Source organism: Furipterus horrens, unplaced genomic scaffold (assembly GCF_987537825.1).
Source record: "Furipterus horrens unplaced genomic scaffold, mFurHor1.1.pri manual_scaffold_11, whole genome shotgun sequence".
In the NCBI taxonomy this organism is placed as follows: domain Eukaryota; kingdom Metazoa; phylum Chordata; class Mammalia; order Chiroptera; family Furipteridae; genus Furipterus; species Furipterus horrens.
The window spans coordinates 62,316,322-62,321,268 of NW_028327181.1; the positions used below are offsets into that span (position 1 = coordinate 62,316,322).

Sequence of the window (4,947 nt, forward strand, 5' to 3'; positions counted from 1 at the left end):
AGGGGGAGGCAGGACTGTGTGCTTGTGGGTGTTTTAAAGGGAGTGGGATTTAATGGCAGAATCCAGCGATTCATCTAAATCTGTATAACCTTTAAATAAACAATTCCTTTCCTTTTCACCAAACTCTGGTATTGGGAGTTATGTTTTTTGGCGGTGGGCAATTAAGCCCCTCATAACTGAACAGCCTGGGGATTTCTGTTTCATTATTTCTTGATTTGAGTGTTGAGCATATAGGCATATATATGAAAAAATACACTGAGTAGTATGCATACAATACTGCACTGTAATAAAAAATGTAAAGTCCTGCTTAAATGGAGAATTCAACATTCTATGCATTTTACATAGAACTATATTGTGTTTTCGGCAGCAGCCAATGTTTTATCAGCTAGCCCACATGCCTCCAGCTTATCTATGAAGCTTTCCTGACAGCTTGTCAAATATCCTTTCTGAAATCTAATCTTACTGCATCTGTGATAGTGCTTCTCAACCTTTTTTATCTTTTTGTCCAAGCCCTGTACAATCACGATTTATTCCGAGTTTTGAAATATCTTTTCCAGCCAAGGAGATTTGGTGGGAACTTCCTCGGGAGATTCTGATAGTTGCCAGGGTGCCTGCCCACATAGCCTGAAAATCACTGGTCCCCTGATGCAATAATCCCTTTGAAAAAGTCAAAAAAAGACAATCTTCCGATGACTTGTTCCTGGTGAATTTGCGTTGGTTCCTAGACATCAAGACACTCATAGATCATTTATTTAATAATCAGTCTAGACTTTTTCCAGGGTTGAGTATTAAAGTCTCTGGTGGTGAAAATGCTATAATGATATCAAAAACTCTGGTAAAATTACGCGGGACTTTTACTCACTTTGGCACATTTCCTTTTTCACTTGAGCCAAGTTGAGTTTGGCTATCTGCTATCTACAACTGGAAACATTCTAACTCACTAGGAAAGGAAACTAACCCTGAGAAAGTAACCTGTGGCCAGCACTTCAGAGCCACTGAAATTTACATCTTAAAACATCCAAAGGAAGTAGATGTTACTCTCCCAACTTACAGACGAGGAAACTGAGATTCTGAGTGAGCAAATGACCTGCCCTAGCAGCAGAGTCAGGATCAGAACTCAGATTCCAGTCTTAACCTCAGTGCTCATTTCTTTCCACAGCTCATCTCCCTCTTAACCAGCATGCCCAGTGTGTTCTACACTTGCTGATATGAAGACATTCTCTCTGATGGAGACTGACATGAAAACAGATGTTGAGGAGTTCTGCTATCTTCTAATCATACCTGTCCTATAATGTAACCTACCACCTCCAGAGCTATTTTCCATGGAACCCTAATCTGCCTTTAGGTGTTAATAGGCATGCCATGGAAAAACAAATGTTTAATGCTTAAATGACTGGGGAAATGCTGCCCTGTCTTAGAGTCACAGGTGCATTAGCACTTTAGAAGCTCTGGTAAATCCTGCATATACAGGGTGGGGAAAAGCAGGTTTACATTTGTAAGTACACAAAACACAGTATTTGTTCTTGTATTGTTATTTATTAATTATTGTATTATTTTTCATACAAATAACTGTAAACCTACTTTTGTCCCCCCGCCTCCCGCATATAATCTGTTTAATTTCATTTAACCCAGTGCTTCTCACACTAATTGGCCACAAAGCCCTGTTTTGAAGGGACATTTATTAAAATTTTGGTGATGAGACATTGTGTTCATTGGAACAGAGTTTGGGATATGCTGATGTAATCGATCAAACCCTTGGTATCAGAGACTCTGCTTTCTACCCTTACAAAGCTTATTTACCTAAACTTTGGGGTAGCAAAGTAAAATAGGCCAATAATTTCTTCCTACCTCATGGAGTACTATTAGAATTCAAATAAAATATGAGCCATAATAATTAACATCTGTTGTGTGTCTGTTCTGTGCCAGGCATTGCTTAAACACTATCTACATTAATTTATTTAATTCTCACTATGCCCTATGTGGTAGATTCTGTCATTGTACTTGGGGGAAATGATGTTCCTGAGTGGCTCACAGTCTCTAAGTGGAAAGGCCAGGCTTTGATCTCAAATAGCATAGGCCAAGAGCCTTAACCACGGCCCCGTCCTACCTCTCAGATCTTACATGATGACGGTGACCAGGAGGCCCTTTGACAGCACTTAGTGTATTTTACAAGCTTTGGCCCCTTCTATCCTTCAGCCTTCCTGCTTCTGCCTTTGCCTTTTTTGCCTCAAAACAATCTCTGAACTCCTGTACTGGCGGAGTTGCTGGAAGTTCCACTTTGGCACACCACACAGCGTTTCCACCCAGGGTGTCGGCACAACCTCAAAACCACACATTCCTACCACACCTTGTGGATGAAGTGATGGAGGAGGGAGCCCCAGGCATGGTGAATAGACTGTTCCTGCTGTCTGAGCATCATGGTGTGGCCAGCGGGAACCCTGTGGGACCTCTTCTTTCTTCTTGCTCTAGAACAGCCCTGAACTCTGGACTGGCTTTTCAAAAACTAATGCCCACCTAATAATACTTTCTTCTCTCCTTCTCTTCCTTTCTTTCTATTTTTTTCCCTTAATTTTTAATTCATAAATAGATAAAGTGCATGCAGAAAAAAATGTATGCAGGATAAAATTAATCAAACAGTACCAAAGAGTATAGAATAGAAATTAAGTCTCACTCCCAACCTTGATTCTTTTTTTTTTTTTTTTTTTTTAATGCCTTCAGGAGCATGTTTATTGTGTTTGAGATGATACATCAGGTGCTCTCTGAGCTACAAAGGGTAAAAGGAAATCCTCTCATTGCAAACTGACAAAGGTAAAAGGTAAACATTTTTCACAACAGCATTAACCACATACTCAGAAATAGATCTGAATTTAATACAAATGACATAATTCCTAGTCATCTACGGCTACTTTTATAACTTCATACAGATAATGAATTAGGCTAAAATGCACTATAATATTTGGTAGACTTCAGGACCAGTATCCTTAGTACATGACAAAATACATTTTGATATCCCAAAGAAGCAAGACTTGCAAGTAGGCATTTTAAACATAACTAATCTACAGCTACAAAGTTCTACTCTTGATAGCATTTACCTTTTTGGGGAGTCTCCCAGTCTCCAAAGGATAAAAACAGAGAGTAGAATCAGTATAACATATACACAGAAGTCTGTATTGTAAAGGCTATAAAGATTTGCAGCACAGTGAGAAGATGCCTCTGCTCCTTCACACTGCATACAAATTATGTGAATTATGTCGCATATCTCTTGGTCCACTGTCTGGCTATCCTGTCATGTTCTGCTCTGTTGGTCAAATACTGAGTGGCTATGCTTCCAACCAGAGGATCCGCAGGGTTGCAGTCTGTCAAAAGAGAACAAATTGACAGCAAAACCTTTGAAACAGTCAAAGCAGGACTCTAGTTGTCTTTTAGGATGTCCAGACAGATGACTCCCTGACTGTTGATGTTGCAGTGATAGATTCTGGTGCGGAAAGTAACCTTTGGTGGCTTAAATGGATAATCGGATGAAAATGTGATATCCAGAAAAAACACACCACCTTCATATACAGAACCTGGTGGACCAAGTATAGTCGATCTCCATTCATAAATATTATCTCCTTTAGGCCCAGCACTGCAGTTAGGAGGAGGTTCAAGGGTTATTTCAGCTAGCTCCTTCTGAATTCTTTTAGCACTAGTGGATAACTTAGCAGTGGTTTTGCTAGAGAGTTTGGTGTTTTTCTTCTGCTGGGTGGCAGAAGGTTTTCTTTCTTCTTGTTCTTCAGGCTCTGGAGCGGCTGGGTCTCTCTGGTCTGCATCAGAACTACCACTGCTGGTGCTGGGGCTCTCATCATCCGACCTTTGCCTATCACTGGACATCTTGATGAAGTTATTACTTGGAAAACTCGGCCGCCCGCCCGCCAACCTTGATTCTTCCCACACCCAGTTCCCCTTCCCAGGAGCAACCACTGTGCCAGGCTCTTGTATTTTTTTCCAAGATATTGAATGCACAAAACAATATATAGATATATCATTCCCTCATTGGTGTTTTACAAGGCCCGTGATACTTTACATCCTGCTTTTTACACTTATTGCAGAGTTGTGCATGAAGACCTGTTTTGTTCTTTGTAGCAGCTGCAGAGGAATTCATTAGTTCATTTTGTGTAATCTGCTTAATGCAGGTCCTTCTGGCCACAGTGTCTGGCTCATTCGATCTTGCACATGATAGTGAAAAAGGGGTCCACACAGGTGTCTGCATACACACCTACTCAGATACCTACCTGAACATGGGGAGAGGCAGCTTTAACTCTGCACCTTACAAAGGAACCCAGAGGGTCTGATGGCAGTGACTGACCCCAAGTTATAGCCATTTGATGTGAGGTGGGGGTCAAAGTTGTCATATGAAAACCCAGTGATTCCAGTACCAGTTAGTAAACAACCATCCTTTCCACCATGACGAGGACTGAATTTAAGGTTGACATCAAGTCTTTACAAGGGATCTGGACACCTGTAGTGTGTTTAAAGCTGAGGATAGTCTATAGACTCTGCCCCAGGGGGAAGAGCTGAAGGGGCGGGGTCTAGGTGCTCCGGGCTGGTATAGTATGGAGTCAGCTCCTCTAAGGTGGCTGAGGCAGAGGGGAAGGAGGGAGCTTCTTCCCGCCTGTGAACATCTCTGTCTCCCCAATGCTTAGAAGGATGTCTCACCACGCCAAGATTTTTCAGCTGTTGCTGGAAACATGAGAGTTCCAAGAAACTACCCTCAAAAAAACCAAAAGAACCCAGCTTTGCATTTTTAAATGTTTTCATTACTCTTCATTTTGCCCTGGTCAAATTTTTGCTTCTGGAAAACAGGCTTTAAACCATGAAAGACTAAGTAAGCCAGTGCTGGCAGAGGCAGTGACCAGGGAAAGTCCTGAATATGGTGAGACTAGAAATGTTTATTTCTGTAACTGAAAG

At 41.4% G+C, this 4,947-nt stretch overlaps 1 pseudogene; it reads right to left on the reverse strand.

Annotated features, from left to right (window-relative positions):
- Positions 1-2,872: 2,872 nt before the first annotated feature.
- On the reverse strand, positions 2,873-3,905 carry LOC149997987 (ubiquitin-conjugating enzyme E2 E3 pseudogene; annotated as a pseudogene).
- Positions 3,906-4,947: the final 1,042 nt, after the last annotated feature.